The sequence below is a fragment of the Dasypus novemcinctus genome, chromosome 16, assembly GCF_030445035.2.
Source record: "Dasypus novemcinctus isolate mDasNov1 chromosome 16, mDasNov1.1.hap2, whole genome shotgun sequence".
In the NCBI taxonomy this organism is placed as follows: Eukaryota; Metazoa; Chordata; class Mammalia; order Cingulata; family Dasypodidae; genus Dasypus; species Dasypus novemcinctus.
Genome location: NC_080688.1, coordinates 84,102,688 through 84,129,002, shown reverse-complemented (window position 1 = coordinate 84,129,002; position 26,315 = coordinate 84,102,688). Strand labels below are relative to the sequence as shown.

General features: G+C 35.0%; 1 pseudogene; it reads right to left on the bottom strand.

The window, feature by feature from the left end:
* Nucleotides 1-203: 203 nt before the first annotated feature.
* On the bottom strand, nt 204-24,698 carry LOC101434599 (T-complex protein 1 subunit zeta-like; annotated as a pseudogene).
* Nucleotides 24,699-26,315: the final 1,617 nt, after the last annotated feature.

Below are 26,315 nucleotides of genomic sequence, written 5' to 3'. Positions count from 1 at the left end.
GTACTTAACAAACCTAGTATGTGTTTAAACCACATAAAGAAAAAATCCTACTTTTAAATATGAGCATAATCACAAGTAAAATGTTTCTCCTTTTTCCTGAGAGGATAAAGTGATCCCAAGGTTCTTATATTTTTTTGGATTTTAACCTGTGGAACCTGACCTCACTCTTGGTCCATAGGGTCAGTTGTAGTTGGTATAAGAAGTTACTGCAGTTTTAACATGCTGAATTTACTAAATTTTACTAGTGTTTCCTGAAGGTCAAACTAGAGTTGTGAGTAAGAACTTTGGGAATAAAGAGCACTGCATCAGCAAATGCTTGGACCTAAGCAGGGCCCTGCCCTTGACCCTGGGATTATATTTCACTAGAGCTCCTGACATTGCCACTTGCACTGCCCCAGGACCTGGAGCCACACAGTCATCATCAGGGCCATTTTGAAAGCCCTCAGGTCATCTCTTATTGCATCTTTGATATGAGTGTGTGCTCGTTTGGTGCTTTTATCAATTACATGAATAAAACAAGGATTGTTGCATTTCTCAATAAAGGTGAACTTCTCTTCTAATGCATACTCATAGGCAAGGCCAGCATGATCCAAACAGTCAGCATTTATGCCATCCAAAGAATTTAGAGCTACCCTACCTCAAGCAAGAGTCAGCCTCTCTATAGTTCTCCTCTTATCTCTACGCAGAGCTACTATGCCTTGTTTAGCAAAAGCACCTAAGGAAAAGGGGTCAATTCCCTTTTGATTTATGGCAGCAATCTTTTATCTGAATCATCACCATAGACTTTCTTTCTCAGTTTTATTATTATTATTGTTATTATTATTATTATTATTTTTAGATACCCGGGCTGAGATTGAACCCAAGACCTCTTATGTGGGAAACCAGTGCTTAACTACTGAGCTAAATCAGCTCCCCTGAGTTAGTTTTATTTGTTTGCTTTATGTTTGTTTGTTTGTTTGTTTTGTTTTAGGAGGCGTTGGGAACCAAACCCAGGACCTTCCCATGTGGGAAGCAGGTGCTCGACTACTCTAGTCTCATCCACTCCCTTATTATTTTCTTTAACTCTATCTTCAGTAAATTTTCTTTTGGCTTTTACTAGTTTCTCTCTCTCTTCTGCACTGTCATAAAAAAAGCCAGAGTTCACTTCTGTTTTTTCATATTCTAAAAACACATTGCATGTGAGGATGGATACATCTACTCATTTGTTCTTACCAGGTTGCCATGCCCTGTGGATCAAAACAAGCCCTCTGATTAACCTTGTTTCAGTTTCAGATTTATGGCTCATCTCCATGATCTCAACCATGAAGAGGTGGATAGGTTCACCTTATTTTTTAATGGCCAAAATGGTGTCTACTATAGCCTTTGTTAAGACATCAGCAAATTCAGCATTAACTTCAGTATGGAGAGATTTTTTATTTAATTGCACTGAATTGTATACTCATAAAGCAGGTTCTTTTTACCCAGTGAACAAGATGATATTTACTTTAGCTACTTGGCATAAAGTTACATGTTAAATAAGCTTATGTTTTCTAACTTGTTATTAAATATCCTTCCTAAACAAATTTTAATGATTTAATAAATTTTATTGATGTATTTAGTTTATCCAACACAACAGTTCCCTATTGTTGAACATGTTTTAGGTTTTCTGCTATTTTAAATAGCATCTAAGTAACAAAAAACTTTTCCTAAATTTAATTTTCAGTTGTTACTTTTTTTTTCTTATTAGGATCATTCTCCTGTGTGTCTTCCAGCACATATGTTATAAAAGTTTCTGGAGGGATACATAGCTAATTTCTAAGAGTGCAATTGCTACATTATAATGTGTGAACATGCTAAATTTACAAGCTAATGTCCTTTTTTATGCAAGGAGATTTTATGAATTTGCATTCCCAGTTGCAGGATATAGGAAATCTTTTTGCTCTAAATCCTTGCAAGAACAGGTATTATCTGACTTTTTAATTTTGTTTTAATCTATTGAGAGTAAAATGATATTTCAATGCAGTTTTAATTTGCAATTTCCTCATTTTCATCATCTTATATACTTATTTGCCATTCATTTCTTTTTCCTCTTGTGTGACACTCCTGTTAATATTCTTGGCAGATTTTTATTGTTAATCTCATTTCAATATATTTATTAGATTTTTTCATAATCAGAAAAAGACTTTGTTGCAAATATTTTTGACTTGTCTTTTTAAAATATTTTATGGAGTCTTTGGTTGAGCGGATGTTATTATCTTAATGAAGTCAAATTTATCAATCTCTTCATTTATGGTTCCTGAGGGTATCTTGTGCTATATTTGAGGAACATAAATTATTTCCCTCCCCAAGGTCAGAAATTTTCATTTCATTTTCTTCTAAAAAGTTTTTTAAATGTAGTTTTTCTGAGTATATAATCCTAGATTAGCATTTCGGAAATATTCTACTCTTTTTAAGCTTCCATTTTTAGTTTTGATTCTCTGCTGATGGTGTGATTATTTTCCTTTCTTGATCCTTTTAAAATCTTTCTCTTCAGTGGTATTCTGTATCTTTATTGCAATTTCTCTATGTGTTCTTTTTTTTTCTTATCTAGCTTGATATACATTGACCTTTCTGCATTTGAGATTTACATCTCCCTTTAAGGGGGAAAATTATCAGGCATTTCTCATAATTTTCTCTCTCATGCACTCTAAATTCTTAATCAGAAACTGCAATTCAATTTTATTAAACTTTCCATTATGTCCTCCATGCATCCTGACTTTTATTTTCAATATTTTTAAATTCCTTTTTCATCCGTGTTTTCCTTGTACTTTACTTAGAACTGGCTTCTTTTTCAATTAGCTTTGTGTTATTTTACAATTAGTCCATTCATGTCAATAATTAAAACTTTATTTCTGGGATCTGTGTTTTTTAAATTCAGTCTTCCTGAACATTTTGATCCATTAAAAATTTATTTAAAGTAAATCATTTAGTTTTGGTTAGTTTATTTTTACTAGTTTCCACAGTAGAGTGTTTCCTTTCTGATTTTTTCCTTTTAAACTTAAGAGTTTATACTTTGTAGAACATAATCAGAGAGAATGTTAAAGACCTATCTAGGGTACTGCATATTTTCATATTGAGGTAGTTCTTATTTTCTTCTGGTCATTCTTACATCTTGCTAAGGCTGTGACGTGTGTGCTCTCCGATCTCAGTGCTGATATAAACATTTGCCCTCAAGAAATCTTGCTTTACTGCTTCCTAAATGCTTCCAGCTCTCTACTCCAGCACTCATCCTGCATTCCTGTTCCCCACCTACTCACCTTTATTTTTTTTTTTTGAGATTTCCCATATTTTCTAGGGATCCCAAAAATGCCATTAGATTTAAGTTTAATGCAATATATCTGTATTAGTCAACCAAAGGGGTGCTGATGCGAAATACTAGAAATTGTTTGGGTTTTATAAAGGGTATTTATTTGGGGTAGGAGTTTACAGATACCAGGCCATAAAACATAAGTTACTTCCCTCATCAAAGTCTATTTGGAGTAAGATGGCTGCCGACGTCTGCAAGGGTTCAGGCTTCCTGGGTTCCTATGTTCCTGGGGCTTGCTTCTCTCTGGAATCAAGTTTCCTTCCTTCTTGGGGCTGGCTTCTCTTTCCTCTGCATATTGACTTCCCAGGGCTCCAGCTTAAATCTTCAGCATCAAACTCCAGCATCAAAACTCCAACTTTAAAAGCCCTCAACTCTGTTCTTTGCCATGCCAACACCCTAGTCATAACTCAATCTTACCCAGGTACAGATCAGATTACAAGCATAATCCAATATTTCTTTTTGGAATTCATCAATTATATCAAACTGATACAATATCTAATATGTAGAATACATTTCTTTATATTACCAGGGGTCCTTCATATTATCTAATCAACCACAGTATTTAAAACAGAATTTGAAATCATTGGTTCTTAAGGATACCTAAGGTGTATACGATGGGGGAAGAAGTTTGATGTTTGGATAGTCTGTGGGGATAGGAGTTAGATTATGCTGGAAAAGAACTGAATGGGGTATAGAGTTAAAGGGCATAATTAGGGATAAAAGACATGAGTACTGAAATTTTTTCCCAAGAAATGTAGGTTGTAAACAGAGAGGGATTATATGATAGATATAGGTGGATGGTTTGTTTCATAAAAAGATGAGAAAACCTGAAGGAACTATGTAGGTCAAGAGGGTAAAACCTGTACAATAGGAGAGGATCAAGATTAACTTATGGAAGTGATGAATAATGGAGCAATAGCATTCAGGAAATGGGAGGGAGTGGCATTAGGAATGCAGGTATGGAGGTTTTTCAGCTGAGAACACGTGAAGGAGGGACTAATCTCCCTCTGAAATGCAGGATAGGAGATAAAAGTTATAGTAGAAACAAATGCACTGGCGTAATGGGGGTGAGAAACTTAGAAATAGGTCTGATAGTCTCAGTTTTCTTTATGAAGTTAGAAAAAAGTTATTTATAATTTAATGTCTACATATTGAATGTACACGTTGTTCTCCAATACTATGTATTACATGGAATGGATATTTCCAATGTGTTTTGTTATTGGTTAGTTTTAATAATTTTAATTTTCTTTTTTGGAATAAAGGAAATATTAGAATGCAAAATGTTCCTCATAAGGAAATAAGTTATAAACAGAATCTGTTATTTTGGAATAAAATTTTAATGATTTTTGCATAACTTATACATGCAATATTGTGGATAATATATGTATTTTATTTATGCCCCCAAGTATTGTAAAATCTTAATTTAGCAATATTCTTCTGGAGCAAAAAGAGGAAACTGATCTTTGTGATAATGACATGATAATCCACTATATATGCACATGAGTATTCTGTATAAGTTCTATTAAGTCCTTTAATTAGGATTTTGATATAAATAATCCATAGTCTTTAACATTTATTCCAAATTACCCCCTGAGAAGTGTTAAATTCTGTGTATTTCAGAATAGAAGACCACTGAGTTTAAGTTGGATGGTTAAGATCTTATTTCTAGACAAAAAGAGATAAGGACTCAGAGATATTTTTTGACTGTATTTATGGGGTTAAGTATTACAAAACCATTCAAACATCTTTAGTTTTTAAAATGAAAATCATGTCAATCTCACAAGGATTATTTTTGTTTAACCTTACACATTTGAAGTCTTGAAGCTTTAAATATACTAAATATTAATACTTTTTCCAATTTTTCTGCTAAAAACATTATTTGTCTCCAGATTGCTACACAATGTTCAATTTTACATATATGTGGAGCATCTCCCAAGTGTCAAGAACTGTTACAGTAAATGGGAAATAAAATGCTGAGCAAAATAGACATAGCCCTTTTTCTCATGGGAGAAATTGTTGCCACCTTCTGTTGAGATTGCTTATGCCTGACTTCTTTCCATGACATAGAAAGACAAGTGGTGTCCCTTTTTCCCTGATCCCCTCAGAAGGAATGTTTGGGAATCACATTTAAGGTAGTGTAGAGTCCCTCCATTTTGAGGACTGGTTTAAGAAACTACGTACTTGTTGTCCTGGGAACCACTGTTCCTTTCTAAACCTCAGGCCTTTTTTCTGCATTTGGAAGTCATGCAATCTTGCAAGCCCAGTTTCCATCACTCTATTTAGGTCAACAGATTTAGTTCTATATAACTCAGCACCCCAAATGGAGAAAGTATGAGCAATTTATCAGGAAACATCCCAACTACCATATAAATCAATTGAATTAGATTGTTATTACTGATGAAAGATAATAGACCACATAAAGGCGATGAGAGCAAGTGCAGATGCCTCAGTACTGTTACTGCTGGTCCCTAATGCTCAATGGAGAGAGGGCCCAAACATGCAGAGCACAGATGTCAATGTCAGGAAAAGGGGATTGAGCTAGTGTCTATGTCCCTCTTTACTACTACACACAACAAGGAGGACCCAGGGTAGGAAAATAGGACTATTAGAGGAAAATCTGAGGATTTTTATCTATACTTATTATTTTATTATTAGGCATAAGTTTTTATATCTCAAGCCTAAGGAGACTGGAAAGATGGTCACAATTATTGGAATTTCACTTTAGGAAGCAACTTTCAAGAATATTATCACTGTTAATGTCTTCTGCACTGAATAATAAAATATTGATGAATGTTGTAATCAACTTTATGAACCACCTAAACTCAAGCTTGGCTAATTTTTATTATTAATGCTATATTTACTATTCAAATAATATGCTGCCAGTTGCTTATGCTCAAGACAATCCTATGGAAAGACAGGGAGGGTGGGAGAGAAGAAGGGAGAAGGAGAGAGAGAGTTTAGATATAAAGTATTTAAAAAGAGCAATTAAGTAAACTACTATTCAGCTAAATTGAATTAAGCAACAGTATTTGCACATATGGCACAGAATAATAAGAACTATGATGAAAATGGATATAAATGTGTTCTGAAAAATATTTCTTTGAAAGTTTCTTTGTTCATGAACAAATACCTTATGAATTTTGGGATTTTCCTTAATAATCCCAAATCAATTACCTGCTGTGGCAGTTTGATATTACTTGTGAATTCCAAAACGAGATCCTGGTTTTGTTTGTAAACTGGTCTGTTCCCCTGGGCATGATAACCCTTTGTTTGTATTAAATTCAGTTGAGATGCCTGATTAAATGATGTTAAGATTGGGGCTTTGATTCAACCACATTATTAGAGTGCAACTTAGGATTGAAGAAGAACACAGAGGAAGAGAGACAGCTCTTTAGACAGGATCTGGCAGCACCAGGAAGAAAGATGATTCTGATAGTTTAGAATCGACATTGTAAAGAGACCAGAGCAGCTGAGCCCAGAAGAAACAAGCCCTGGATAGAGAGCCTTATGCCAGCCTATAGCTGAGACTGGAGGAAGCAGACACCATGGAGCCTTAAGAGGAAAAGGAAGGCTGAACCCTCACAGACATTGCCCACCATCTTGTGTCAATACGTGGCGACAGACTTTGGGTAGGAAAGTACCTCTTAAGTAACCTTGAGTTGGCCTCTTTAGGGCCTTGTGACTGTCAGCTTCTACCCCAAATAAATACCCTTTATAAAAGCCAAGAGATTTCTGGTGCTTTGAATCAGCACCCCTTTGGCTGACTAATAACACCTATATCACATGTTAAGTTTCAGAGATTTCACACAAAAATACAGTTTATCTGCTGCAAAGACTGACTCAGTAGGATGAACTGTCTGCTGAGATTTTCATAAGTTAAACTTCACCTTGATAAAGTGTTTCTCCCATTGTGGTAGTTTGTGGATTTTGTGGGCCCCAGAAAATTAGGTTCTTAAATTAATTCATTCCTGTGCTGTGAACCTTTTGATTAGACTCAGTTAGGGGCCATTTGGTTAGATTACTTCCATAAGGCATATGCAGGGTGGGTCTTAATCTTCTTACCGGAGTCCTTTATATATGGGATGAATAGCTCTAGACGCAGAGGAAAAGACCCAGGAGCTCAGAGAGGAACCCACGAGCTGAGGGAGACAACCCCAAGAACAAGAAGCTGCAACCAGTGGAACCCAGAAGAGAGAGGAAGCCACAGAAGGAGCAGCAGCAGCTGAAAGCAGCAGGGCCGGGAGGAGACAGTAAGACAGATAGATGACTCCATCGTGCCCTGCCCTGTCAGGAGTCCAGGATCGCTGGTAGCCGTGTCCTCAGGGAGAGAGCTTCTCCTGATAACTTGATTTGGACGCATTTCCTAGCCTCAGAACTGTAAGTTTATAGGCTAATAAAAGCCCCGTTGTATTAACACTTTGTAGAAATAAAGTCTTTAATAATGACTGCACATGATTAGGAAGTGGTATTTTGGAGAGGATTCAAATCTCAAAAGAGAGCCTGCCAGCAGAGCCTTCCCAGTCCCTTAGAACATTGTGATTCTCTGATTATCAGAATAAACGCTCTCTCCTCAAGGCCCCTTGGCTTCGCGGCAAGGTGCAAGTGTTAAATTCACTAATCCTACTATCTGTCAGATGGCACTGGGTGTCATTGCTTAATTAGCCTGGCTTTTACATGGCATTCTTCATTTGTGGTTTTACTGATATTTTATCAGCTAAAACACTTCTTGTTTAAACAACTTGCCTGCATTTTAGTCAAACTAGTACAACAAGGATAATGTTTCTAACGTATAATGAAAGGCTAATACATCTTTTTGTATTTCAATTTCAACCTACTTAATTGCTGCAATGATAAGATGAAGCCTCACTCTGATTAAAGCTTTGATAGTCTCAAACATAGACGGCTTAGCTCACTACTGCTGAACATTTCAGATTTAAAACAATAAATTATTACCATTGAATGCTGAAATTACAACACTTGAAAGCACATATAATTGAATTTAGGTGAAATGTAGCCGTGAACAAAGGATGCAAATCTGTGAGCAAATCAGATCCCCCCTAGAGGACGGTGTCATTTAGTGACCGTCACACACTGTGTGTCCAAGGTCAAGTTATAAAACCTCCTTGAACCTCAGGTTTCCCTTTGCAAATGAGGATGGTCTCACTACTTTCCTCAAACAACAACTGAGAAGATTAAATGAAATAGTGGATTTCAATTATTTATCATAGTGCCAGCCGTCACAGTGACTACTCAATAAATATTATCTGAGAAATGTCCTGGGAAAAATAGACTCTTGTCTTTGAATGAGTTCTAAAGTGAAAGTTGCCTTCCAGGAGTAATGTAGATCAGAACTAAGCTGCTTATTTAAACACTGAAGCAAGGCCATCTGTATCTCCCAAATGCCATTGTGTCAAAATATGACAGAGTTAAGTTCGATAGATAAAGTTGAGGCAGATTTTAGTTTCTCTTGAACACTAGGAGGAAGATATTGCCACGCCAGTCGCTTATCAGCTTTTGACACTATTTCCGACTACCCCATGTATTTTCTCAGAACTACTGGAGGCTTCTTTGAATAGTCAAAAGAACTGTTGATGCTGTGATCGACAATAACTAATGTCTGGAAGTATAACCCTTCATAATGAACTTCATGGAGAATATCACAGGAATTACACATAAATACTTGCCAAACTAAATGGGAATCTAAGGTGTTTTGAAGTCAAATCCCTGAAATCCTCATTAATGGCTTAATGATTGTGGACAATCCCTGCTAATAAGGAATTATTTAATTATAGATATATATCTATGTAGGCTATCTTTTTCAAAGAGCTCCTACAAAATTTCTTTAAGAGAGCCACATTTCAGAGTTCATTTTAAAATGAGATAATATATACTCCAGTGAGAATTTGCAATCATTTATTAAATATTATAATTAACAATCCACAAAGCCCTAATTCTTTCCTGCACTGTTGGAACAGGCAGATGATATATGAGAAATTCCCAGTCTTAGAGAGAGAAAGTAATTATTCAGCTAAACTCATTTATTTCAGAGTGGTTTCTTTCTCTAAATACAGTTCAGTTTCACATCTGTGTGCTGACACTGTAATTTAGTAACCATCAAAGTATTATAAATGACAGGTTTTTAATTTGATGAAAAATAATTTTTTGATTAACTTTATGGAAAGAAGACTAAGTAAAAGTGAACTATGGAAGAAGCAGGGAGGCCCTGCTGAGATTTGACTGAAGTGGCAGCTTAGTCATTCACAGTGAAGTTAGTTCTTAGAGGTGAGAAATATACAACAAATATATACTTAAAAGAATGGCCAAGTTGGGGAAATAAAAAACATTTAAATGAGGGGTTGGAAACATGAGTTTTACGTAAAGCATAAAGTTGACATGCCTAACATAGAGCTAAGTGAGAGAAGATGTGTAGAATAAAGATTTACAAACATAAATGAATGTGTTTTAGAATTTAGCCTAACTAAAATTCATTAGAGTGGAGGATTGCTGTATTATCAAACAAATCCTCATTCCTAAATAATAGATATTAGATCCAAAATTATACAGCTTATTATTTTTAAAGGATTTGATTTATTAGATATTAAGACATTTTAAAAATTGTTGTAATTAAGATAGTAAGGTTTTGGTACAAGGAATTAAAACTAGACTAATGAAATCTAATAGAAAGCCCTGAAACAGATCTGTTACATATTCACAGATTAATAATAAAAATATCATTGAAGCACAACTCTGTGATTATACCAAATGTCATTGATTGTACACTTTAGATGGATTGTATAGTTTATGAATAAGTTTTTAAAATAAAATAGATTAAAAAATAGCATTGAAAAGCAGTGGAGAAAATATGGTCTTTTCAATAACTAATGCTGGGACAATTAGATAGCCATATAGAAAAAAGTGAAACTTGGTATCTACCTCACTTCACATACAACACAAACTCCAGATCTATATATAAAACATAAAATAATGAAGATTTGGAAGAGATATAGGGTGATATTGGTAAGTTTGACCATATTAAAATTAAGACACCTGGCTCTCTGTTCACCAAAACTATTTACAATCCTTTTCCAACCCCTACCAGTTCCCCACTTTGAAAGACCCACCTTCGGCCAACTGAAAACTTACTCCCAAATCCTGTAAATGCCTTACTCTAGCACCCCACTTTTGCATCATTACTAAGAGAGGTTTCCCCAGTGATCTTTGTGGGAAAACTGAAAACCCTTTTTTAGAGATAAATACTGAAACCTTTATAGATTAAATAATTTTTGAGATCGGCTTCAAATTTAAGAAAGAGGGAAAGTACATAAGGGTAAATAAGGATAATCATAAATTATTGAAGCTGGGTAATGGTCCATGGGAGTTCATTATAATATTTTGTCTACTATTGTACATGTGTTAAACTCTATTTAATAAAAATATATATATATATATTTTTTTCTGGCCTAGTACTCAAGAAGGGATATTCATTAAGGTAACACCAAAGTGCACTATATGACCATGACTATCAGGCTTCTCTTCAGAAAGCATCTAGGCCAAAAGGACATAAAGTCGCCTGGCTTTTGCAGGTCTTTCCCTGATGGAAGGCAGGCAAGAACAGAGCAGGTGTAGTTCTGAGAGAAAGAGTTCTCTTGAAGACCCTCCTGCAATACCCCTAATAGAGAACTAAGGGTGGATACAATTAGCTTAAATTTGACATTTAATCTTGGCTAAAACAAAAAAGGGTAGAAAATATTTGTATTTTGTGTTTTATTTATTCAGAGAGTGAATTCTTACTAACTGTGTTTAGAATGGTCTTCCTATTCTATTCTATTCTGGGGAAATGAAGCTTCTTATTCTTTTAGAATCCTGGATCCTGAAATTGGCCACTATTAGGATCCCACACACACCCAGAATGATGCCCAATTTGAGGCTCTGAATATAAGTTGGCTTCCATAGAAGTTGGCTTCTCTGTGCATTTGTATGGAGGAGGATCCAGTTCCAGTTGATGTCCTGGGAACCAGTGAGGCTCTTGCTTAAACCTATAGTTTCAAAGTACCATTTTGTTGTGGTAGTTTGCATCATATGTTGTTTCAAAGTAGTGTCCAAACTGGGAAGGCAAGGGTTTTGGTTGCACAATATTCCTTAAGTCATATCTTTTCTGGTTCTGGCTGCCTATCAAAGTATGGTTGGAGTAGCCATTCTCCTCAGTGGTGCGTCTCCATCCATACTGGAGAAGCTTGGACATAGCCTCCCAATCTGTCCACACTTCAGCATGACCATCTGCATTAATGAGGCTGCCATTGTGTGGGTTTCTCAGGATTTAAGCAAGGGACTGTCTTGGGAAATTTCGGGCAGCAGACACAGTGGGAGAGAGCCATTCAGGGTGAGATAAAGTCAGATACAAAATCCTCTGTTGTGGGAAGCTGCAGCACCTAGCCCGACTTCTCCTCTGCCTCAGCCCTGATGCTTCTTTCACTCAGAAGTGGCCTGGCCTTGGCCTGCCCCTCAGCACAGCTTGTGACCTCACATGGTGTGACAAAGTAGCTCAGGGCCGTCCACAGGCATTCTGAACTTTCTGAGGGGGAAGGAATAAGGGGGCGGGATGGTGGGGTTTCGCTTTTGTACTCATGGCTATTGTCATCCCAGCTTGTTATTTATACAATGTGATACTACCCCACTTTCATACATTATCAGTCTTATTAATATTACTTGAATATTACATGAAAAAGGCTACCTTCCCATTACTCATTCAGCTCATATTGCTAATTCACTTACTCAGTTAGGGTCTAAGGACACTGAACAAGCCAGCCATGGTTCCTACCTTCAGGGAGTTTATATTTTAGTAGGGGATTCAGACAAAAACAGATAAACACAAATAGCTAAAACAACAAGAGTCTTTGTCCTGTTAACCACAGGCCCTCTTCTACTTCTGGATTACTTATGTTCTACAGCCCTTTGTTTTGTACAATTCATTCAAAGTGTACACTCAGTTGCTCTCATTTTCATCACAGAGTTTTGCTGTCATCACCCCAATTTAGAATGTTTTCATTATTCCAAAGAAAAAGTGTGGTCAACAGGATAGATAGTAAAACATGCTTTCAAGAACTATAACGAATGTATAATATTAATACCAGGTACTAATAATCAGGTGGGGTGGGCAAAAACTATTTCATAGCCTGTTACAAATGTTTCACAGCAATGTGAGGTCTTGGTGGTGGGGTGATGTATGGGAGTCCTGTATGTTGATATGCATGCTTGTTTTTTAAGTTTAAAACTTTTATTATACACTTATTGTTTATGCATGCCCATGTATGAATGATATACTTCAATAAAATTTTATTTATTAAAAAAATAACGTGAATAAAAAACCAAGGGACTGACATAAATAATACGGCAACAGGAATTCTTTAATGGGGATTTTAGAGAAGGCTTCTTTGTGGCTTGTATTTAGGCTGAGCTATAACTAATGAAAAGGACCTAGCCTTGTAAACAACGTGGGTAATAGGGTTTGAGGCAGAATAAACAGCAGCTTCAAGGGCCTTGAATTGGCACAAAACTGAGCATAATCAAGAACTGAAAGGAAACCAAAGTGACTCGACTATATTGAAAAAGGCAAATGCCTCTTAAAAGATTGGAAAGATTGGGAAAAATCATGTAGGGTCATGTAGGCATTCTAAGTAGTTTGGATTTAATTATGTAAGCAATTGGTAGTCACTGAAAAATTTTACACAAGAGAGTAATAGTTCTGATATGGATTTAAGAAATCTTTTGCAGCTACTTAGGGAATGAAGTAGAAGGTGGCAGGAAGGAAAGTGGGGAAACATTTCCTTTCAAATATGCATACATAAAAAAGGAATTGAGTCCCGATACATGTGACAACATGGATGAAAGTTGAAGACATCCCGTCCCATGAAATAACAGTAAAGGACAGCTATTTATGATCTCACTGATTTGAAATAATAAGAACAAACACACTCATAGAGTCAGAATCTAGGATATAGGCAACCAGGGATAAGGTGAGGATAGGGAATGGGAAGTCAAGGCTTAAAATGGACAGGGTCCTATTTGGAACGATGGAATGTTTTGATAATGGATGGTGGTGATGGTAGCACAACACTGTGAATGTTATTAGCAGCAGTGAAATAAATATCTGAATGTGATTCAAAAGAGATATATTAGGTTGTAAATTTTACAACATAAAATTTTGTTTAAAAGTCCAGGAAGTACACTACAGAAACAGTGAACCCTAAGTTAAGTCATGAATAACAGTACAATTATAAGAATGTGCTATCATCAATTGTAACAAATGTTAAAGGGCATTCATATTTTTAATAATGGAAAAAATTCTATTTTCATAACAATGAGACAGCTTAGAAATTAAAGCTTACAGGCTTTTGGGCCAGACTACCTGGGTTTGAATCTTTTCTTTTAAGCTGATCATTGGCAACTTAAGTATATCACCGTGCCTCAGTTTATGCATCTATAAAACAAGGACAATCGTACTAATTTCATAAGAATGTTGAGAAGATGAGTCTGCATGATGATGTCTGCTTATTTTGTTGTCTGCATGAGTTTTGTTGATGGGAAAGGTGGTTTATTTCTTCTGCCTGTGCTAGATAATTGTAGTAATAGTTGGTATAATTATTATTGACTTTAATGGAATTACTTGTAATATTTCATCATTATTTTGTTTATAGCAATTTCTGGTAGATAATTCTCAGCAAGTTGGGAAAATATCCGTTTATAAAACTAAGAAATTTTTCTTGTTTTAATCAGAAATGAAACTCATTTATAACAATATCCTATTAGTAAGTCCATTTCAGAGTCTCCTAAATGAGGATGGCATTCCATTTATGTACATCGATTTACTTTTTCAAACACCATTCACCTCTGCCATCGTTTTACTTAATACTTTTCTCTACTTCTGCAGAAATACAGAACTATTAAGTTAGCCTCTTCAAAATTGCAGTCCCTACTTTTCTTCTTATTGAGTGGATGTAGTATATTTTTCCATGTATGAGGGTCAGGATCAACAATGACCAGCAAGTTTAAAAAAGTAGTCCCCCTTCAGATATACAGTGGTATAATTTTGCTTAAATATTTAAATATGCCTTCATAATTTTTACCCAACCAAAATTAAAAAAAAAAGAGAATTGGGAAGTACAACCCCACTCCCATATTCTCTTGTCCACTCCATTCATCAAAGCATAAGTGTCCTTCTCACCTGAGAGTACCCACCCCATCTCCTATGACAAAATGTCTTGAATGGCTGTATTCTTGGAAACACACAGGCACACAAACAAATAATAATAAATCTGAATTTTATTTTGCTCGTCATCATGATTTTGTGATACTTATATCACCACCATCCAATTTAGCTAGTAAATTAAAAACCCTAGAACTCAACTTGAACTCTAATATTCCTCCCAAACAACCCACCATGTCTCCCTCCCTACCCCAGTTCATCAGCAAGTTTGGTAATTTAACTCCAAATTTATCCCTAATCTGCCACTACATTTTTCCTGCATGGGCACTTCCCAAATGGATCTAAGATCTCATTGTCTAGCTTTATCCACTCCACACCTCACATGTGAACTACTGCAATAGATCCAAGACTAACCTGCTTTCTGCCTTCTAATCCAGTCCAAATGCAACCATATCTAAAGAGTGATATAAAGAGTCTTGTCTACTGAAAAGGTGATGCCATTTCATTCTAAAAAGTCTCTACTCATGAGTCTGTTCTTCGTTACATTATGCTGGGGAAATCACAGACAGACTCAGTGGTTATCTCCTAGCCCTTTCCTACTCCCTCCTTTTCCCCTCATGCTTGTTTGTGTGCAGGTGTTCAGTATATTTCTATTTCTATAAGACACTGCAGGCAGTCAGGGTAGATGTTAAATCTTAACTAGCCCCAGCTGCTTGCTAGGGCACAACAGTTGCTCACTGGTAGAGCTCCCTCCCCTTGGAATGTATACAAGCTCAGCACTCAGGCAGGGCAGGTATCCCTCATTTCTGAAGAGACACCTGTGGAGATGCCAAGCTGCCAAGTAGCCAAGCAGTTGACCTTCCCTGGGGACGACCAGCATGGGTCATTTCCCCTGCTCCTTTGGATCCTTTGTGCTGTAAGTAATACAGTGGTCAGGTCATTTTATAGGAGTCTCTGTTGTGTCTGAATTTGTATTCCCACAATAACTGTATAGAAATTCTCTCGAAACATTATAATTAGAAGTACTTGATATGGTCATTTACACTAGGGTGAAAAGACCATCCTTTCCAAATGGGAGAAAGTAAGTATTGTATTGATGAAGGAATGGATTGGCTCTACTTTTTCAGAGTAACTAACAAATTTCTGAATGAAATAAAAGTTGCTTTATGCAGATATTGAACAGGTGGTGAAGAAATATGAGACTATAGACAACAAACACATTTGAGAAATTTTGCTTTAAAAAGAATGAGAGAGATCTGGAAGTAACAGGAAAAATGAGTGTTTTAAAAGGGATTTAGTTGTCCCATTAGTTTCTCTCTAGTTGCAACAAGTTCAATAACGTGTGAAAGAACTAGTTAAAAGGCAGAGGTTTAATATATATAGAAGAGATAAAAGATACACTTTTGGGTAAAATTTATGAGAGAGAGAGACAAACTCCAGAGCGAAGGGATTAGCCTTTGCTACGTAGAAAAATTTCACTATTGTATCAGGTGGAAAGGAAAATAGGTTTCTATATTTGGTTTCAGAAAAGCAGGCACAGTCCTGTGTGAGACCATATATATTTCTGTGCAGTAAGAGGTGAGGTCATTTTTTGTGAAGGATAGACAAGAACATTTAGAAATTTCAGGAGAATGATGAAAGCTTGAAATGGTCTGTGTAAAAGCTCGGTGAAGGAAATAACCAGAAAAAGATCAGAGAATCAGAAGGTAGTGTGAGAGCCCAAATGAGTTTTATGATTATGAATTTTCAAATAAACATAGAAGATTAACCAATATAGAATAGATGCTGTAAAATAATCCTCAATAACTATGAAAGTATTAAAATCACTCAGAGTAAGGTCTTTGACCAAACATAATTAAATTAGGAAAAAACAGGTAAAAAAATAAGCAAATACTGAGAAAGAAAATAATACAACTTTAAATAACTCATGAGTGTAAGAAGAAATCAAAGTAGAAATAGTAGAATTAAATTTGAATTAAATATTTGAAATACAATACATTAAAAATCATAGAATGCAGCTAACTGGAGAAAAGAGGGAAATTGATCAATTCAAATCTTAAATTTGAAGAAAAGAAATCTGAAAAATCTTTTATCTAAATTTTAACCTTAAGAAATTAAGCAAAGAAGAAACAAAGAGTGAAGTAGAAAATAATATAGGAGCAGAAATTAATAAAAGAGAAAAGAGAAAAAGTAGAATTAGTGGATTTAAAGTTTGTTTTTATGGAAAGATCAATACATTTTATAAATCTCTAGCTAGACTAAGGAATTAAAAGGGAAAAGAAGGGAAATATCAATACCAGGGAAGAAAAGAGGATGTCACTAAACATTTTACAAATATTAAAGGCATAATAAGGGCCAGCTATGAATAATTTTATGGCAATAAGTTCGACAACTTCGAGGAAATTAAATCTATTGAAATAGTCAAAACTTAAAAACTGACATAGGAAGAGATAGAAAATATGTATATCCATATATCTGTTAGGTTGAATTTCTAACAAAAACCTACCCACAAAGAAAAGTATAAGTCCTTGTGGTTTCACTAATGAATGTTATAAAATATTTAAGGAAGCTTACACAGTGCATTAAAGATATAGAGGAAAAGGAAACATCCTCTCCCCTCATTTGAGGCTACATTACCCTAATATAAAAACTAAAGATACAGCTATTACAATAACAGAAAGTTATAGATGTATATCCCCCAAAGGATAGAGACAGTGCTCCTTAATATTAACAAGTTGAATCCATCAGCATATATGAGGGTAATTAGTTTTGGCAATTGGCAATTTCAAATCAACTTGGAAAGAACAATGAAAAATACTTTCAAATGGATATTTTTGGCTTAAAATCCTTGGGCTCTTCAACAGTGATGTTCTTTCATGTTTTTTTTTTTTTCACTCTTCTACCCCATTCTAGAAGGGTAAAGGAGGGAATAATAGTTATACTCCATTTCACATCCATGTATATAAATTGACATATTTTAAAATAATTTAGTATTCCAATATTTTCCATTTTTAATATTTTTCCAGGTATTTCCCACTCACTTAAAAATATTTAATAGCTAAATATTATAAAAATATTAAAAATCTTATTTTATGGCATTATGTCTAATCGCAGCAGAGTGTACCATTATATTGATATAGTGGGTACTAGCATCTTTAAAATTCTTTACTTACATGCCCCTAAATGTTTTTTGAAAAAAACATACTCTCCTGAAAGTTCTTGTTGAAATCTGATTTTTTAAAAAATAAATACAATTGATTCCCTTTATTAACCATTTACTCTATTAACTTGCTAAAGTCGTTTTTAAATTCTATAAATTTTTGTAAATCTCTTCAGAATTTCTATATATACTACCCTAAATTATTCATTCTTCCATGTACCCATACTTACATATGCCTCTGACATTTATTTATGTTATTTTCTTTCCTGCAAATTACATTTACCCCTTCCACCACTTGTGCTCGCATACTTAATCTCCTAGGCTCAACTCAAAAGCTTCCAGCTCCATTTATCCAAGTCAGATTCCCCTGGAATCGTACCACTTTGAGCTAACCTTTTCTGTGCTTCTTACCAGGCTGTCTCGTAATTACTTGATTCCACATCAGTTTCTGTGATGACTCTGAGTTCCTTACAGGCATGATGCGCAGGACTGAGAAGGCACTGGCACTGAGTATAGGAAGTTGACACAGGTGTGCCTGGAGAAATGTTTGGTAGATACACTCTACAGGACTTTGTAAAGAAACAAGAATTTACAGTTTTCCAAGGAAATCCACATTGGTCCTGGTAGGAAAGTATGTGAGAGAAAGAGAGAATATGAGTTTGTTTTTCTTCGCATATAGTTGAAAAAATGACATTTTTTTCTAAAAATATGTGGAAACAATATATTTCACTCAATTTCCATCACCGTTATAATGCAATCATTAATTAAAAGAAAATAAACCTCACCTTACTAGAAATAAATATAATGTATATATTAGCACGCAGTCTGTAAAGTGCGCTCATGACCCTCACCTCATCTCCTCTGGTGATAATATCCTTACTCCTATTATTGAGATATTATAAGTAAGAGTATTGAGGGTAGGCAACATTACTTGTCCAAAAATCAACCAGCTATTCTGTGATAGATTTAAAACTATTTTTTTTTTCTCTTCCCAGTACACAAGACTGCATTGGTTTAAATGTATGAGATGATTTCTGAAAGTATTGAGATACTTCTTGTAACTCAGTGAGAATATTGATTTGCCTTATTCTTGGAGTTCAAAATTCTTGAAAACATGATAAGAAATTAATATATTAAAAAATACTGTTAAACTTAAATTTATATAGCTGATGAAAGAGTAGCTAATAACAATTATGTAATATAAAATTTAATAAATTGGTGTCTATGTAAAATTCATATCTATGTAATTAAACAATACAGAAATAACTTTTCATTTCTTTTTCTTGAAAAAAAAAGCCCTGCTTATTAAAAAGTTGACCCATAATTGCTTTATATTTAAACTACCACCTACTTAATTGATTTAAATTAATTAAAAACTGAATGAAAATCTTCATGGATGGATGTTAATCTGCATTTTCTCAGCATAAAAAGTAATAAAAAGGTTGTGATTTAAGATCAGCAAACTAAAATGACTTTTGTTTGCTTGGCTTTCAACATTATGCTATAACCAGAAGTTACTTTTTATTATGTGAAGTAACTTTTTAATGCCACAGTACAGGGACGTTTTGCAGAGGAATCAAGGGCTGTGTGAGAATTTGATATCTGAGGCCTGGTCTGAAACCTTTTTGGTGGAAAATTCATTAACAGTTGCTTAGCAACTGAGGTATTTGGGTGTACTGAGAATCGCTTGACATGTTTTTAGTAGAAAATACTGCCAGCGGGAGTGAAAATTTGGGATTTGGGATTTGTTTCTGAAATTTGAAAAGTATTAATTGTTCCTTACTAGTAAAATATTATATTCAAAAGACATTTTGGAAGGAAGGCTTTTAGGATTGAGTCTTTTCAAAAAATAAATTAAGATAATTAAGAAATAAAATAAGAACATTTGTTTATGAACATTCTGAATCTAAAGATAATGTCAGAAATTCTTTTACAAGAAGTCATATCTTAAAAATATAAGTGGACATAGATACTGGTTTAGATGGAAAATAATGATTTCACATACAATTAATGGCTACCTCAGAGACAAAAGTGTCTCTGGATATTATAAGCAAAGAAACTACATTGTCAGGAAATTATAGGTCTTGGTTAAAAACATTGTATATCCCTTAGTGTCAACTTTATTAGTATGGAAAACCTGTAAGGGGAATAGAATGTAGAGTTAAGGCCTCTAACTTGGAAAAAAACAGGAGGCCTTAAAAATGCATTATTTTGGTCCCTTACATAGTAGTGTTAATGAAAAATAGTTATTTCATTGTGCCTTGTCTAGAAGTAGTTATCCTTTTTCCTTTTTTGGTAAAGTGAGTCATGACTTTCTTCCAGATTTATTAGTACATAAATAAGTGATGGCTTTGAAATAGAATAAAAAGAATCATCAAATTCTTCTGTTATATTTTATTGCTATTTTTATGCATAAAATACAATTATTGTGCTTTTCCACTAATACTATACCTGACAAGGCCATTAACATAAAAGTAGGGGTAATTCTGTGTATCCAAGCCTGAAGCAGCAGTCTAAATCCTAACCACTTCATAAATTGTGCAAAAATAAATAAAATAACACGACACTATCAATGAATTCAGAAGGCAGAAAAACCAATAACTCAAACTACCTGTAAGTAGAAAAATGTAAACATCAATTTCCAGTAGAGCTCTCTCATGAGATCCCACTGTAAGTTCTTACAGAGTGTGAGGGCAAGTCCAGAAACCTGAATAGGAGAATAAGAAAATGGAAGTCCTAAGATTAACAACAGTAATCACCAGAAAGAGAAAGTCCATGCTAAGTGTGAAAATACTGGAAAGAATCATGGTAGATCAGATCACTAACTATAGGAAAATCATTTAGGAGTACCTGGGACTTAAGGGGACAGTCTTGGAGAGGCATCAGTTATTAGGAAGTAGATACATAGATACATAGGAATAAATAAAATGGGAGCTATAAGGAGGACACAACACTTCCATGAAAAACCATGAATTAAGTGGGTCCTACTTTGGAATTTATACTCCCCAGTGTGGCAGAGTTCGACTCAGTTGTGGTTTTCCTACACATGGCTCTTCTGCCCCTTCCATTTGAACCTACAGTTAGTACTAAAGCTGATAGCTGTATGTCCAAGAGACTTAAATCTTTGGGCTCTTCATGTGCCAACCAGGCCCTGAATCTCAACAGAGATGCAATACCTATTCTCCAGTTCATTAGACTCACCCAGGACAACTACCAAGGAGATGATGAAGGACAGCAACCATCTCAAGGAACAGAGAGAGTCTGTAACTGCAAACAAGATAGTCCCATCCATCTGTCCCATAGGATCTAACCCCCCTCTCAATTTGAGGTGGTACGGGCATCACCATTCCAGAATTCTCAGGATTGGAGAATGAATGATAGACTAGAGCAGATTTACTGTTATTTGACTATATACTTATTGTGACTCTAGCAATGGAAGAACTTTTATCATCAATGTGGAGGCAGTGGCCACAGGAGTTTTGTGGGGAGGGAGAGGGAAAATAGGTGTAATTTGGGGGAATTTTGGGGACTTCAGTATTGTCCTGAATGATATTGCAATGACAGATACAGGCCGTTGTATATCTTGTCATAACTTACAAAATGTGAGGAAGAGCATGTAAACTACAATATAAACTATATCCACATTTAGTGGCAATGCGCTAAAATGTGTTCATCAATTGTAACGTACCACACTAATGAAGGATGTTGTTAATGTGGATAAATGTGGGAGGGGTAGGGAACAAGGTATACGGGAATCCCCTATATGTTTTGTGTAACATATATGTAATCTAATATCTTTAAAAAATTAAGAAGTGTATATACACATAAAGAACTACCTATGACTTTAAACTTTAAAAAGAAAAAAATAAAAAGGCACACTTAAACAAAGCTCTTGTAAGCCCAACACTGCCTTCAAAATGAACAAAAATAGCCTTTCTCTATACAAAGCTACTATGAAAAGAAAACAGAAAATGAGAATCAAAACATTTCAGGTAGTGAAATATGCTTTCCTTCCAGTCCACCCTCCCACCCCCAAGTCATCTGGGGAGAAGAGCGCTGCAAAACAACACAAAATCCTTAATTAAGATTAAAGAAGCCCTTGGTGATGGGAAAGAAACTTTGAGTCAGAAATCCATGAATTGAGAAAAGAAATGAAAAATAAAAGGGAAAAATAAAATGAAAATTAAATGAATTAAGGAAAAAAAAGAACAAAAAGGACAAAAATTAATTTCAATAATGAAGAAAAATTACAAGGCAATTTAACATGGGGAAATGAAGCCAGGAAGAGAAAACAAAAAGTAAGAAATGAAAATGAGGAAAATAAAGAATTAAAAAGTTTGAGAACAATGTGATCCAAATAGAAGACAGGTAAAAATGATACAATGACATTAATTGGACTAATCAAAGAAAAATAGAACAATTGAGTTCTATTAATATTTATAAATATGATCAATGAACATTTTCCAAAAAAATAAAGGAAAAGGACATCTTAATATACTTGTTGAAAGACCTGGAGATAATTCTACAGACTATACAGAATATTTTTTTCAACGATATTCATGTAGCATATAGCCTTGGAAATTAGAGTAGCACTCTACAGAGAAAAGGGCAGGTTATGCATTGTACACTATACAATATTTTTTCAGGGTTCTGTTACAGAGCCCACTGAATGTGCAGTTCCACCTAGCATCTTTGCTTCACCCCGTGGGAATTATGGCTAGGGAAACCAGTGTAAAAACGTGGACATTGTGTCCACTTTCCTAAGAGTAATAAACTGCCCATCTTCGACCAAGAGGTCTTGTGTGTTCAACCTGCATCCACAAAACTGTGTCAGTCTAATTTCTAGGCATGCAAATGGACAGATGTGGGTCCCAATCCATCCTCATGGATTGGAACTATCACTGTAGGTCTCTACTTGACTTTCCCACTTTAATCCTCCCTCCCTCCCTCTCACCTTCTGCCCTGCTGTCTTCAAGCCGCAGGACCGGATAGGGAAGCAACAGTCTAACAGATTGTTTAACTGGCTCTTATACTTGTATAAGCTCAAATAATATCATATATCCCTTTTTATATATCACCCTTAGTGGTTCTGCTTCTGTGATCAAATGCTTGCTGATATAGCCATAGTTTTCGAACAGGGAAGGATTCGTATTCATTAAGTGACTTCAGATTAACATGGTTTTCAGTATTTTCAAGGTCTGCTGATACCACAGGACATGTTTGAGCAATCCATAATAGTCACTCATTCTTTATGAATTTATAATCTTAAACTGCATGAGTCTTATGACTTGCAGATGGCAATATGAATATTTTCCACATCACGTAATTACATTCATATATCAAATCAACCAGTTGTCTAAGTCTTATGGTTTTATACTTTAATTATACCAGACATGTCATAGTATTTTCAAGTGATATTTGTGAGCTATAATGGATTAATTATTTTATTATTATACAACAATCAGATCTTGGGACAAGTATTATTAGAAATATGTAAAACTTTATATTAATATTTTAGGTTCCTTAATAATTTTTTTCTTTGGGAACAAACTTTTCTAATATTTTCCAGGAAATCATTTGAAGTTTTTTCTCTAATATTATCCTTATTAAATAATAAATAGATAGCTATGAATTATAAAAAATAGGAACTATAGTTATTTAAATCCAGATAATTCCCAAATTTAGGTCTATTCATTATTTTGCAATCCTAACAATAAATGGGGACAAAGAATGAAAAACTCCTTGCCTGCCAGACACTGCCCTAAGCTCTCTGAATACGCTGTCTTATTTACCCGTCTACACAACTCCTCAAGCAGACGTTATCACTGCTCTACAGATGATTGAACTGAGGCTTAGAGATAGGAGTAAATTGCCAGTGGAGATTGCTAATATGCACTAAGTTTGGCATTTGAACCAAGGTCTGTTGACTCTAAAACCTATGCTCTTAAATTTTTCAAAATAAAGCCTTCCTAAATATATATTCCAACCTTAACACCAGTTTATAGTTCCTTTGACTTTACTCAAATACTTTCAGTATGTCCTCTTTCGATCACTGCAACTGTTGGAAAACACTTCCACATAAAGTATGCCTTCCTGCAACTTCACACATTTCTGGGTCCTACACTCTGAAACAATACTGAGCTAACCCTCTGCCTTGCCCACATGAGTACATTCTGCTATCATGCTCCCCTCTGGTTTCTTTTATGCATCATCCTTCTCATTTTCTCTAGACACTCTTTTTTCATATGACTAGCCCCCTATAGTCATTAACTTCAAAACTCTAGCTTGCCAGTATTCCTCTTCTCAAAGTAACCAGCTCTCCCAAAAGATGAGCAATTAAATTTGGAACAAAGAACAACAGCAGTAATATCACATTCACTAGTTGTCCTTCAGGTCAGCGACTGTCCATTCTTTCAATCTGAATGAACCTGCTTGTGAAAATCTATGCCATTCCTCAGTTGCGATGATCAACAAAGCTTTTCCTCTCAGTGTCCCCTGTGCCCAGCTGAGATACTGGCCCTTAGTAGATATGCAATAATCAGTGTGCTGTGAATGAGTAACAGTAAGCAAAATTTATTTTGAAGAAATCATTTATTAGAAGGGCTGTAACTAATAGAATTTTATTTCCCATTGTTTTGGAATCTTTTTGTCAGTTGTATCTGGTCTGGGGTTGTTGTCTAGAATTGCAGTAGCACCCTTTATTGAGTGGCCTGATGATATCCTTTGTTGACTCGGGCATTTCCCTCCTTCCATCTCAAATGTGCTTTCTCATGTATGTTATATAAGATCCCCGCCCAATTGTCTCATACAGGATTTTCATTGTTCTTTTAACTTAATTTTTTTGTTACCTTTTGAAAACAACCTTTCAGTTCATACTGGATAAATATACTAAAGTTTGTAGTGATTCTTACCCAAAACCTCCACTTACCTGAGGCCGCTTGACAGTTGCACCTAGTCATGCCTGAACTCTTGTCATCTGGAATGATGAGTTTGACTGATACAGTTGTCATATCTAAAGTCTTCTGAATGCATCTCCTTATGCTTTCCATTGTTTTCCATCATCTACAACATCTGAGGACATAGAGGAAGCAGTTTCCTTTTCTGATTTAACATTTTTGATCATCAGAGTATTCCTGTGGATCATAAGGTTCAGAGGAAAAAGAGTTACCTCACAGAGATGTTTTAGTATCTTTGTAAGAACCTTAGAAATTTATAACCTCGAAAGTTCTTTTTAGAGACAAACTTATGTAGAAGTGTGAAATTGGTGCCACCTGAAATACCCAGGTTTTTGTAGGTATTTCATTTTTCATTCACATTTAGAATATTTATTCTACTCTCCCTGTCTTCTCCAGATTCCCACCAAAAGTCCTTTATCCAACACATAGTTAATGCTTTACATTCCAACCATTTGAAGCTCTCTTCTCTTTAAATATAAGCCATGACTTTACTCTTTTCTGAATATTTTTACATTATTTAAAGCTAACATGTTGTTCCTTTAAAATAAGTATGAATTAATTTTTGACTATAGTCTTTGGTAGAGAATGTCTTAATTTAATTGAAAATTAATGGTGAAATTATGAGTCCCCTAGGGAAATGGTTGAGTTGGCCCAGATGGCAAGATCTCTTCAGCCCATACATCATAGTTATTCTACCTCTATTGCTAGACACACTTGATATGTTTTACTGCTTTTATCCCAACATTGTTATTGATCACAAGCATACTTTAATATTCCACAATTATTATTCTCCAGTTATTGACCCAATATGCTCATATGTCCTCTCAATTTATGATTAATTCAATCACTACAACTCATCTTAAAGGGTGCACCTTTTTTTTAAACTTCGCATAAATTTTCCTTTGTCTTTTTGCTTGCACACAAAAATTTGAGGATTAAAGGCTCTGCTGCTCATCCATGTGAGGGACAGTGTTCAGATTGTATAATGATGTTCTTTGCCTCTAATTGCTTGTTGTTCCACACACTAATCACCTGCTGCCTGAAGACATTTTTCATGAACTCCCTTGGTAAACTATCTTTTCTTAGCATTAGCTTCAGTTCATGGCCCCTTGTTTTTCAGTCAATTAGCTCCTGAAATAATTTGCCACTTTCTTTGTCCTTCAAACTTTTCTTCAACACAAACAAAATATTTTTTTCTTTTAGTTTGGTATGTTGCAAGTCATTTTCTCAAATTTTTCTTTTTGTTCTTATATGTCGATGCACTTAACTTCCAAGATTTCTTTCCCTTTCAGGATTTATATGTTTGGTACCTTATACAGTACCATGATTGAGAACTGGGTCTCTGCCCAAGATGCCCTAAATAAGGATGTGAACAAGAATGAAACATTCCCAGTGCAATAAACTAAGCAATTTCCTAGGGTAATTGTTATGTACCTTTTATATATTATATTTGTTTTGTTTCGTTTCAGAAGCTTGAAAAATAGAGTTGTGGCAAAGACACACAATGTTTAAGAGTGTTAAGACAAAAAAAAAATCCTTGATTCTGTGTGTTAACATGTAAATAATACATACACAAAAGAAATTATACACAATCATCCTTCAGCTCAAACAATTTTCACTTACATATTTTCTTCAACAAACAACACGGCACCTGTGAGAAAGCAAGCTAGT